This window comes from Oryx dammah, unplaced genomic scaffold (genome assembly GCF_014754425.2).
Source record: "Oryx dammah isolate SB20612 unplaced genomic scaffold, SCBI_Odam_1.1 HiC_scaffold_21, whole genome shotgun sequence".
Taxonomy (NCBI): domain Eukaryota; kingdom Metazoa; phylum Chordata; class Mammalia; order Artiodactyla; family Bovidae; genus Oryx; species Oryx dammah.
The window spans coordinates 36,477,101-36,489,707 of record NW_024070205.1 but is presented as its reverse complement, the minus strand read 5'-3'; the positions used below and the strand labels follow the sequence as shown (position 1 = coordinate 36,489,707).

Genomic DNA, 12,607 nt, shown 5'->3' with positions numbered 1-12,607 from the left:
TCATGGGTACAGTCTGGTCATGATGTAGTTAACTTCTTCCACCTGGGGTTTCAGTGTCTGTAAGACAGCTAACAAGATATGGCGCAGAATATTATCTATAGCCCTTGAGAAGGAACTAAGAAGGAACCATGCTTAATGGTACATTATTATTATTTACTCTCCTTTGACTGTTTTTCTTTGTTTCTGTGTTTTCTCACTTCACTGATTTAACTTATTCTTTGGCTAAAGTTCCCCCCCGCCCCCATAGACAAAAGGCAGGCAGAGGACGTGGAGTACAAGGACCACAGGGTCCTGTTCAGTTTCAGTAGGAAGAAGAAAACCGAGACTGGGCAGGCCTGCAAGTCAAGTGAGGAAAGTGCTTCTTGGAGATGAGGTGATAAACTGTTTCAAATGTTGCCGACAGAGCAGGTGAGAAAACAACAGGAAGAAAGTGTGCAGTTAAAGGATTCAACAAAGAGTGGCGAGAGGGGGCCACTGGGACTACAAACACTCTTTCAAGGAGCTTTGATATTTGGAGAAAGGTAGAGACCAGCCCTGTGAATCCGAGGGAGAAAGGAATCAAAGAGTTTCTTAGGGAAAAATATTTTCATGCTTATGGGAAATTGAAGCTCAAAAAGGTTAGGTTACCCCGCCCTCCAGGACTAAGTCCTCTGGTCTAGATTCTTCTTCCCATCCCTACGCTGCTTAAGTGATAAATTTAAGCCTTATTGGGGTCTCTCTGCCTGGCCCACAATAGGATCTAGGGCAGTTCGAATTTTTACTTTACTTGGACCAGTGGTACAACCGAAATTTACTACCTTAAGTCAAGAAACCCTTCAAATTAAAAACTGGGCTCTGACTCTAATTTTGGGGGGTTCCTGGAAGTCGCCGGACGAACTTCAAGAAGGCGTCTCAGTTGCCAGGGGAACCCATGCACACAGAGACCTACAGTGCCGCCCGCAAGCTTTCGGAAAGCTTACCAACATCAGCTGACCGGCTCTCCTCCAATCGCGTATCGGGGACGGGGCTCAACGCCCCGTCTCCACAGCAACGTCTTTGTCTGAGCCCAGAGCTTGTGTACCGTAGGAGGCGCGCTCGGATGACATCATGCACCCCCGGCGCTTGCATGATATCAACTCCAGCGCAGAAGCGGGCTCAGCCTGCCCGCAGGTATGAAATCGAGCAAGGCCTCGGACACTGCGCACGTGTCATTTCAGGTTGGCGCCTGTGTAGTTCTTAAACACCAAGTTGTGAGCGAGCACTCTTAAAGTCTGCATGCCTGCGCTGCTATGCCTTTAATTTTAGCCAGAGAAACCATCAGAGATTTGCTTCAGTTCCATCTGGCTTTCTAAGAGCCTAAGGGGTGGGGGAGCCTGGTGGGCTGCCATCTATGGGGTCGCACAGAGTCGGACACGACTGAAGCGACTTAGCAGCAGCAGCAGCAAGGGTGTTGGAGAAGACTCTTGAGAGTCCCTTGGACTGCAAGGAGATCCAACCAGTCCGTTCTGAAGGAGATCAGCCCTGGGTGTTCTTTGGAAGCAGTGATGCTAAAGCTGAAACTCCAGTACTTTGGCCACCTCATGCGAAGAGTTGACTCATTGGAAAAGACTCTGATGCTGGGAGAGACTGGGGGCAGGAGGAGAAGGGGACGACAGGGGATGAGATGGCTGGATGGCATCACCGACTCAAAGGACAAGAGTTTGGGTGATCTCCAGGAGTTGGTGATGGACAGGGAGGCCTGGCATGCTGCAATTCATGGGGCCACAAAGAGTCGGACACGACTGAGCAACTGAACTGAACTGAAGGGCAGATACCTGAGAATCAGACAGTTTGTCTCTCCTGTCTCTTGTCGCTCCTGGTGCTGCTGCTGCTGCTGCTAAGTCGCTTCAGTCGTGTCTGACTCTGTGCGACCCCATAGACAGCAGCCCACCAGGCTCCCCTGTCCCTGGGATTCTCCAGGCAAGAACACTGGTGTGAGTGTGAGTGTATGTGTGTGTTAGTCACTCAGTCGTGTCCGACTCTTTGTGACCCCATGGACTGTAGCCTACCAGGCTCCTTTGTTCATGGGATTCTCCAGGCAAGAACACCAGAGCAGGTTGCCATTTCCTTCTCCAATGCATGAAAGTGAAAAGTGAAACTGAAGTCACTCAATTGTGTCCCTGGTGCCGTTGCATCCTTATGACACCTACTAGTCTTGAAAATTCTAGTTGAATTCCCAGATTGTGTTTCCAGCAAGTTTCCTCTAGCAGACCATCTCCTTCCTAAGCCAGTGGTTTGTAAGGTCAGCAAGCAGACTTTTTAACACTTTAACAAGTTTAACACTTGTTGTTCAGTCACTTAGTTATGTCTGACTCTTTTTGACCCCTTGGACTGCAGCAGGCCAGGCTTCCCTGTCCTTCACCATCTCCCAGAGTTTGCTCAAACTCATGTCCATTGAGTCAGTGATGCCACCCAACCACCTCATCCTCTGTCACCCCCTTCTCCTCCTGCCCTCAATCTTTCCCAGCATCAGGGTCTTTTCCAGTGAGTCAGCTCTTCGCATCAGGTGGCCAAAGTATTGGAGCTTCATCTTCAGCATCAGTCTTTCCAGTGAATATTCAGGGTGGATTTCCTTTAGGACTGACTTATTTGATCTCCTTGCTGTTCAAGGGACTCTCAAGAGTCTTCTGCAGCATCACAATTTGAAAGCACCAATTCTTTGGTGCTCAGCCTTCTTTGGAAATAGGTAAATTAAGCGTAACCCAACTGTGACTGAGAGCCTGAAAAGTTCTCTTGAATTAAGTATTTGAACTATTAAGAATTTGTGACTTCTGTTGACAGCTTGTGGTTCCTTCTACCTTCTTTCAGATTTTTAGCCAGGATCTAAGCAGTCGACCTGGCTAGGTAAATGACCTCCAGGTAAATGAAATGTCACTGTTCAGGAACTTTGGAAGCACCCAGGGGTGCTGAGCCCCAGGGGATACAATGATGATGACAGCCCTTGCCATCAGTGATAGCTCATTTCATTGACTCATTCTAGAAACATGAATCTGAGCACCAGTTGTGTGCTAGATATGGTGCAGCCAGGAGTCAGACTTGATTGAAACTTGGCCCTGCTCCTGACTTGCTGAATGATCCAAGGGTGAGTTATGAGCCTCCTCTGCATCTCAATTTTATGATTTGTAAAAATGAGCATAATCCTACCTCCTAAAGACAACAGGCCTACGAGGCAGACCTCGTGCTATGGTTTGGCTGAGGGGGCTGTTCTTTGCACTTCTTTATGTTTCTCCCCTTCTCAGTGCCTGTCTTTACAGGCCTTACACATAGGACGGCACCACTAGTGGGAAAACAGCCCCCTGAGCAGCACACAGCCTCAGAGGCCATCCACAGATTCTGCTCAAGTTATTTCAGAGACAGCTTTCATCCAGGCGCAGTTTTTTCTGGGTCTGTATGCTGAGGCCATGACTGAGCAACTAACACACACAGTCATGCTGAGGCCAAGTTAGGTTTAAGCAGAACTCTCCCACTTCATCTGCAAACAAGTTCCTCTTAAACCACCCAAATCCAAAAGGAGAAAAACAAATCCTTTTCTTGAAGTGTGTGGAGGCTTGACACTAGGTGTTGGAGGGTGGCCTGTGAGGTTAGGTCAGATCCTGGGTCACCGTTGGGGAGGGATGAGGCACCATAAGAGTTGGGGAGCGAGTGTCTGGCTCCCTTGTCACCACAAGCCCTGTGGTTTCCAACCCTGTCTGCATCCCCGTCCCGCTAAACAACAGAGGGAGAGAAAACAGACATGCACACAGGCGGACCCACACACACACACACACACAGCCTTCAGAGGAAGTGAAGCACCAGATGTTCTGGGTTTCCTGTTCGATGCTTCCACAGCTGGTCGAGTCTGTGGTTGTGGTTTGTCTGTCTCGGGCTCATGTGAGAGACAAAAGCTGGGCTGACGGGAAACCTCCCCTCTCGGCCCACCCCCTTCCTCAGCTCTAACTGATCAGTCACACGGAAACCTGGCAGGTCAGACATTTCCTGAAACACCCAGAGCCTGGATTCTCCCAGGAGGAGGCTGAGTCCCCCTAGCCCTGCAGAGCAACCCTGGCGCTGATGGTCGGCTAGATCCTGGGGACAATAGAAATCTCTCCAAATATACTGTTGATATAGATCTGCATTGCTGCAGAATAGAATGGAAAGACAGTGAGTTGCCACATTCACTAAGCCAGTGTCTGGCACAGAATAACCATTCAGAAACACTCAGCACATGGAGGAATGGATGAGGGACAGGGAACTTCATCTTGGGGTTCAGTTCAGTTCAGTTGCTCATGTCCGACTCTTTGCCACCCCATGGACTGCAGCACACAGGCTTCCCCGTCCATCACCAACTTCCGGAGCTTGCTCAAACCCATGTCCATCGAGTCGGTGATGCCATCCAACCATCTCCTCCTCTGTCGTCCCCTTCTCCTCCTGCCTTCAATCTTTCCCAGCATCAGGGTCTTTTCCAATGAGTCAGCTCTTCGCATCATGTGGCCAAAGTACTGGGGATTGAACACTTTAGGGTTGAATTTACAAGTCCTGGCTCACCATCGTGTGTCGTAAGTGGCTCTAGATTCAAATTGATAACGGATTGAAGCAGCGCTGTGCTACTGACTTACCACAAGTCATTTAACTTCTCTAGGCCCATTTTCCTCATCTGTAAAATGGAGACAGTAATATCTATTGCCAATAATATGCCAAGAACCTGCCCGCCAGTGTAGGAGATGTAAGAGAGCCAGGTTTGATCCCTGGGTTGAGAAGATCCCCTGGAGGAGGGCATGGCAACCCACTCCAGAATTTTTGCCTGGAGAATTCCATGGACAAAAAATTCCATGGAGGAGCCTGGCAGGCTACAGTCCATGGGGTCATGAAGAGCTGGACACAACTGAGCCACTGACACTTTCACTAAAGATCATCACCACATCATAAGGTAATGGCGATGCTTAAATGAGTTAATGTATGTAAATCACTTAGAATGGCTGCTGGCAGTTAGTAAGGGATAGATAAATATTAACTGTCATCAGTGTTCAATTGCGTTTGATTCTGACAGCAGCCTAACTACAGGTAGGCTCTGTCAGTAGTGCCATTTCACAGATGGGAAAACTGAAGCTCAGAGAAATGAAGTCACTTTTGCAAGGTCACCGAGGTAGTGAATAGTAAGACTGAGACTCCTCTCCAGTTCCGTCTGACTCTTTCTTGTGTGTGCATGTGTGCGTGAGGTTTTAACCGCCTCCTGCAGGTGCATTTTTTTCATCTCCTGGGAGCCCGCCTCCCACCCCCACCACACAAGGCCCAGCCTCCTCCTGCAGACCTCCCTGCCTGCAGCCTCCAGTTGCATCCCTGCTTTCAGAGAAAGGTCTTGCTTCCCTGCAGAAATGTACCTTGAAGAGTGATGTCTTGCAGATGGTTGTGCCTAGCTGGGAATAATCAAATAAATGGCTCATTGGGGAGAATTTCACAAATAGCAGCCTGGCCAGGAAGACATTTTGTTGTGGTGGTTTTGGCTGGGGAGGTGGTCCTTTTCTGTACCCCTCAATCCCATTGCTCCGATGGTGGCTTCGTCTGACAGAAGAGGCAGTGGAATATGGTGTGAAGTCTTATGCTCAGATTTAGTGAGCATCATTATTGCTGGAGGAGCTCTGAAAATGCAGATTCTCAAGTCCCACCTTAGAGTCTGTGAGAAATGTATTTTCTCAAAATACATTTTGAGAAACACTGGTGTTGTGGCAAAAGGCATAGACCTAGGCTCAAGTTCCTTAAATAGCTGTGCACCCTTAGGAGGATATTGACTCCTTCTGAGCTTTAATATTCTCATCTTTAAAATAGGAATTAAGCCAATCCCACCCACCTCATGGGGGACCACCAGTGAAAGTGCTTCATTCCCTGTGCAGTGGGAGAATGTGAGTGGTGACCGTTTCTATGTTCATGCTCAACCACGTGCCATGGAGAAATTCAAAGGAAGGCACAGACCCAGGCCCAAACCTCAGAGAAGTTCCTTAAATCTTTGGTGAGACAGGGAACTGTGGGCCCCTGAGCGTAATCACTTCTTTGGTTAAGGCTGTTGGCCAGAAGGGGAGGAAGTATGCTTTTCCACCCCTCCTACACTGGTCTCTCCCAGTGAATAACATGGCAAAGTGCACCAGAGTCTGAATCAGTCAGGGCATGCCAGGTAATGGGGCAGTAACGAACCAACACTGGGTCTCAGTGGCTAAACACAATAAGGGTTTCTTTTTCTCTCTCTTTTTAATATTTCTTTTAATTTATTTATTTGGCTGTGCTAGGTCTTGGTTGCAGCATGTGGGATATTCAATCCTCCTTGTGGCATAACAGAGTCTTTAGTTGCAGCATGCAAACTCTTAGTTGCAACATATATGGGATCTAGTTCCCTGACCAGGGAATGCACCTGGGACCTGGCACTGGGAGCTCGGAGTTTTAGCCACTGGACACCAGGGAAGTCCCAAGGATTTATTTCTTGATCATGCTGTATATCCCAGCAGATCAGCAGTCAGTTCTGCTCCACAAACTCATTCAGGGACCCAGGCAGATGTTGGGAAGAAGTGTGCCACCTGGAACACTCTTCCGTTGTCAGAGTGGACTAGAGATGGGGGCCTGGGCGATTTACTGCCTCAGCCTGGCCATGGCATGCATCCCTTCTGCTCAATTTCATCAGCTGAAACTAGTCAGACGCATAGCTGGGAAAGGCAGGGGAGCAAATGGCATATTTGGGGAGCACTGTTTACCCAATTGTAGGCTAATGTAAGTGTTATGAGCACATTTCAGGTAGGCTAGGCTAAGTTATGGGCTTCCCAGGTGGCCCAGTGGTAAAGAATTCACCTGCCAAGTAGGAGACGTGGGTTAAAACCCTGGGTCATAAGATCCCCTGGAGAAGGAAATGGCAACCCACTCCAGTATTCTTACCTGGAGAATCCCATGGACAGAGGAGCCTGGCAGGCTACATTCAATGGGGTCACAAAGAGTTGGACACAACTTAGTGACTAAACAGCGGCAGCAATGGCAGCAGCATTGTTTTTGCTGCAGGGTGCTTCCTGTGTAGAGTAGGGAGATCTGAAAACTCTTGGCCCAGATTTCCAGCAAGGGCACAAAGACCAATGTTTCTCAGAGAGAAAAGGAAGGACGGTTTCTCAGAGAGAAAAGGAAGGACGATTTCTCTGTCGAGTTGCTTCTGCACCCTATATGCTGAGAAGCTCAGCTTTCCTGTCTGGTAAAGCCGAGTTTTATCTGCTTGAGAATGTAGTAGTTGTTTTGTTTTTTTTTCCCCTCTCTCTTCTTCCTTTTTCTCATTCTTGCCTGCCCTCAAAACATGGGAAGAGAAGTAGTCTGCCTTGAGCAGCCAGCAGTCTGGCCCGGCTCCCTGGGCTGGAGGGGAGCCATCTCCCAGCAGGCTGAGAAATACCCCAGAGCTCCCAGGCTCCTGTGGGCGCTGGGTGGGAGGCTGACACAGCCTAGAGGCGGTGTGCCTGGCTGCCAGCCCCACCCTCCTCGGAGTGCTCTGCACAGAGCGGAGCTGAAAGCAACCCAAATATCTTCGGAAATGGAGAACGCTGGACTGGAACCCAGCAATTTGGGGCAGCAGTTTTTCTGGAGCACGTAGCTGGGGAATTCGCCTTGAGAAATCTCATTCCTCGAGTGTTGGTGGATAAATGGCACTTATTTGTTTAACCTCAAATCAAGCCACAGTCCCCATTTTCTGGGCTGCTTTGAAAGGGTTGTTTTAAAAGAGCTGAACAAGCTGAAAATCACGGGTCTGGTTGTTGGAATGGCTTTGCAGAAAGTGGTGGGCTCAGAAAGTTCCTAAATTTTCTGTAGAATGTGACTGGCGGTGGTGGGGGGGTGTTTAGGGAGTCGGGGAACACAGCCTGGACCTTTGTCCTGCATATTGGCTGGACTGTTTCTATGAGGGGTCCAGCCTTGTCAGAGTCAGTGTTCTCTTGACCTGGGTTCCCTTGACCAGAGTTTCAGGTGGGAGGAAACCCTGGAAGATTCCTTTCTGAAATCTGTTCAGGCAGCTTTGTATAAAGTGGAGTTCTTCTCTTCTTTCTGTCTGACCAGTCTCTACTTCCTTCCCCTCTTTCATAACAGAAGGTGTTTCCCACCAACCCCCCAAGAAAGATTTTTAAAATTAAATTTATTTATTTTTAATTGAAGGATAATTGCTTTAGAATATTGTGTTATATCCTGCCCTACCTTAACATGGATCAGTCATATGTATACTATCTGTTCCCTCCCTCTTGAACCTCCCTCCCCATCCCACCCCTCTAGGTTGTTATAGAGCCCCAGTTGAGTTTCCTGAGTCATACAACAAATTCCCATTTGCTATCTATTTTCCCATTGGCCATCTATTGGAAGGATTGATGCTGAAGCTCCAATACCTTGGCCACCTGATGCAAAGAACTGACTCATTGGAAAAGACCCTGATGCTGGGAAAGATTGAAGGCAGAAGGAGAAGGGGACGACAGAGAATGAGATGGTTGGATGGCATCACTGACTCAACAGACATGAGTTTGAGCAAGGTCCGGGAGTTGGTGATGGACAGGGAAGCCTGGTGTGCTGCAGTCCGTGGGGTGGCAGAGTCTGACACAACTGAGTGACTGAACTGAGCTGACTGATCTATTTTATATATGGTAGTGTATATGTTGGCGCTTCCCTGGTGGCTCAGTTGGTAAAGAATCTCCCTGCAATGCATCAGACCCAGGTTTGATCCCTGGGTTGGGAAGATCCCCTGGAGAAGGAAATGGCAGCCCCCTCCAGTATTCTTGCCTGGGAAATCCCATGGACAGAGAGGAGCCTGGTGGACTACAGTCCATGGGGTTGCAAAGAGTTTGACATGACTGAGCAACTAAACTGCAGTGTATGTTTCCATGTTACTCTCTCTATACACCCCACCCTCTTCTTCCGCTGCCCCCCATGTCAATAAGTCTGTTCTTTATGTCTGTGTCTCCACTCTGTGCTAAGTTGCTTCAGATGATGGTTGCAATTAGCCATGCTGGGAGCACAGGTGGACCTCAGAGATATTGCAGGGCTTCCTCCCACCCCCTGACTACCACAATAAAGCAAATAGCACAATAAAGCAGGTCACAGGCTTTTTGGCTGTGTTCTTAGGGCTGTCAGAGAAGACCAATTCTTTCCCTTGGCATTGTTAAAGAGGTAGGATGTCAGTAGTCATCTTGCCAGACACAGGGAGAAAATTTCTTAGAGATCAAGGGAGTAAAGGACACTCATGATGTCACTTGAATGCCTGAATCCAGCCATACCTGAAGCTGATATTTTCCTGAATGTTCCAGTTACACAGATCAATATTCCTCTTTCTTTGTCTAGGTAGCATGAGTTGAGCTCCTGCCAACTGTCAATAAAAATGCCATGAATAATACATATGGGTCACCCATAGCCAATTAAATAGATTTGGTGTTTGTCTTGATTGTGGTGGTGGTTTCATAGGTGTATTTATCTGCCACAACTCACTGAATTGTACACTTTGAGTGCGTGCATCTTATTGTAAGTAAATTATATCTCAGTTAAGACGCTGCTGCTGCTGCTGCTGCTGCTGCTAAGTCGCTTCAGTTGTGTCCGACTCTGTGCGACTCCTTAGACAGCAGCCCACCAGGCTCCGCCATCCCTGGGATTCTCCAGGCAAGAACACTGGAGTGGGTTGCCATTTCCATCCCTAATGCATGAAAGTGAAAAGTGAAAGTGAAGTCGTTCAGTCGTTTCCGACTCTTAGCGACCCCATGGACTGCAGCCCACCAGGCTCCTCCATCCATGGGATTTTCCAGGCAAGAGTACTGGAGTGGGTTGCCATTGCCTTCTCTGAGTTAAGATGCTACAAATTTAAAAAAAGAGGGGTATGTGTGTGGTGGGTGGGAGTGGCTTTCTTATATCTAATTCTGCCAGGTAAAGACTCAGATAGGAAAAGAAGATGAAACCAGAAGGATGGTTCTGTGACTCACACCAACTGGTTCCTGCTTCCACCTGTTACCGTGATTTTTACCCACCCATCCATTTACCAGGGGCTTCCTTTGTGGCTCAGTGGCAAAGAATCCACCTGCAATACAGGAGACCCCCTGCAATGCAGGAGACGTAAGTTCAATCCCTGGGTTGGGAAGATCCCCTGGAGAATTCGGCAACCCACTCCAGTATTCTTGCCTGGAAAATCCCATGGACAGAGGAGCCTGATGAGCTACAGTTGCAATAATCAGACATGATTGAGCGACTAAACCATGAACCACCACCACCATTTACCACCTGGGACCTCTTAGAGAAGAAGAAGGAAGGATGGAAGGAAACAGCCCTCTTGAAGCGGGGAGAAGCAGAACTGAAGTTGGGTCTTCTCTCTCCCGCCAGCCCTGGAAACCAGCCAAGTTACCATGACCCTTCATCCAGTGATAAGAGCCTTACAGAGCAGCAATGTGACCAAAGCAAATGGGCAGCCCAGCAGAACTTCACCTGCTGGTCCTTTGAGAGGGAGTTGAAACAAATTCCTATGGGCTCATTCTCCTCTTCTGTCTCTGGGATATGGGAGAGGGTGAGCTCCAGGTTGCAAATAAGGAAAAGCCTGGACCAGGCCTCGTGCCTGAATTCCACCCCTGGGTCCTGGCTCAGGGCCCTAAGGCTGCTGTTCCCTCCTGAGCACCTGGGACAGCATCCTGTTTCCCACACTGCCTGCTTAGTCTTGAGGGGAGTTAAGAAATAGTGTCAGGACTTCCCTGGTGGTCCCGTGGTTAAGAATCGGCCTTGCAATGCAGGGGACTCCAGTTGAATCCCTAGTCTGGGAAATAGGATCCCACATGCGGGGGAGCAACTAAATCCGCACGCTGAAACTACTGAAATCCGTGAGCCACAGCCAGAGAGTCCACACGCTACAATGGAAGATCCCACAAGATGCAACAAAGATCCTGTGTGCCCCATCTAAGACCTGAAGCAACCAAATAAACAAATAGATATTTTTTAAAAAGAAATAATATCAATGACAGCAGCTACTTCTACTTCTTTCCTAGGAGACCATCTGAGTGCCCACCCCGTGACTGACTCCATAAGCAGAAGATGACTTCATCCTCAAATCCTGAAGGTAAGTTCTCTCAGCAGTCGCCATCATACAGCTGAGGAAGCTGATGCTCAGAGAGGTTAAGTCACTTGCAAGGGTCACACAGCTAAGGAGAGGCATGGCTGGGCTTCAAACTCAGGTCTGTCTGGTCCCAAACTTGGCTTCCAAGCTGTACAGAGTGCAAGGCAGCGTAAATGACATTTGTCTTTCACACCCGGTGACACTGAATTCATAATCAGCAGGCCCACACAAGGTGAGCCATCCTGGGCAGATGGATATCAAATGCCTGCCGCCAGTGTGAGTGTTCCCTGGGCAATGGCCAGGGTGGAGATTTCCCAGTCCCTGGCATGGATCCCCACCTGCAGACCATGGGAAGGTCCTCAGGAGATTGCTGAGGGCAGAGGCAGGCCTCCCAGCTGCAGATCAGCCTGGAATGGGCTCAGGACTCTGCAGGAGTAGCTGGGCGCTTGTCTTCCCCTGGCTGTGGACGTCTCTCCAAGAGTGACAGGAGAGCTATTTCAGAACAGGCAGGGGGCCTCAGTCCAGTCTGCCCCAACATGTGCCCCTCAGATGACTGCCTGGCCCCAGAGAGTGCAAGGGCTGAGCCAACAAGACCTCCACAGCCATCTGGGGCTCCCTGCAGGATGGACACAGGTGTGGCTCCTGTGCCCCATTCACACCGGTCATGCTCAGTTCCAGTCCCCTGATGCTCCCACTGGAATCACCTCCTTCCCCACTGCCACCCTGTCCACAGAAGGACTGCTCAAGGAAGGACTCACCTGGGCTGAAATTTTGGCTGGGTTCCAGGGAGCTGGCTTGGTCTGATTGGGTGGTGAGGATGGGGGAGGGGGAAGAGGTAAGGGGAAGAGGCTGCAGGTGTGGAGCGAGACGGAGGAGGTGGGGGTGCACGATGGCCAAGTGGTCAGGGTGGGGTGTGGACAGACAGGATAGGGAAAGATGGAGCACAAAGGGGCTTTGAGGCCAGAAAAGGGAGGCGGGCAGCATGCATCCCCGGACTGGAGGGAAGAAAAGCATCAGAATATTTAGAGCAGAGAAGCAGAGCCGAGTGGGTCGTGTGTGTGTGTTAGTCACTCAGTTGTGTCCAACTCTATGTGACCCCATGGACTGTATCCCACCAGGCTCCTCTGTCCATGGGATTCTCCAGGCAAGAATACTGGAGTGGATTGCCATGCCCTCCTCCATGGAATCTTCCCGACCCAGGAATTGAACTCAGGTCTCCTGCATTGCAGGCAGACTCTTTACCCTGTGAGCCACAAGGGAAGCCTGAGGGGAGTTATAAAATAGTTATAAAATGGTTATTGATCAAAGCCATTGGGTGGGAGGGGCTGAGGGGTCCCCAGTTTGAGGGCGGAGATGCCCCAGTTTGGGGATAAGTGCTGTCTGGGTATGTCTGGCTGGCAGGAAATGAGGTAGGGCCAGGGTGCTGGGTTTTGGCTCTAGTGTCTGTGGGCACAGAGAGCAGCTGCAGGGCGCTCAGCCCCAGAGCCCCAGCACTGGCCTAGCAGCTAGACGTCTGAGGTGTTCTGGTGGTGA

The 12,607-nt window shown here is 49.6% G+C and overlaps 1 long non-coding RNA gene across 1 annotated transcript; it reads left to right on the top strand.

Annotated features, from left to right (window-relative positions):
- The first annotated feature begins 1,092 nt into the window (after positions 1 to 1,092).
- Positions 1,093 to 12,230, top strand: LOC120880183. Its single transcript, XR_005724973.1, has 3 exons — positions 1,093 to 1,196; positions 11,007 to 11,077; positions 12,193 to 12,230. It is a non-coding gene; the product is annotated as an uncharacterized LOC120880183 (long non-coding RNA).
- The last annotated feature ends 377 nt before the right edge of the window (positions 12,231 to 12,607 follow it).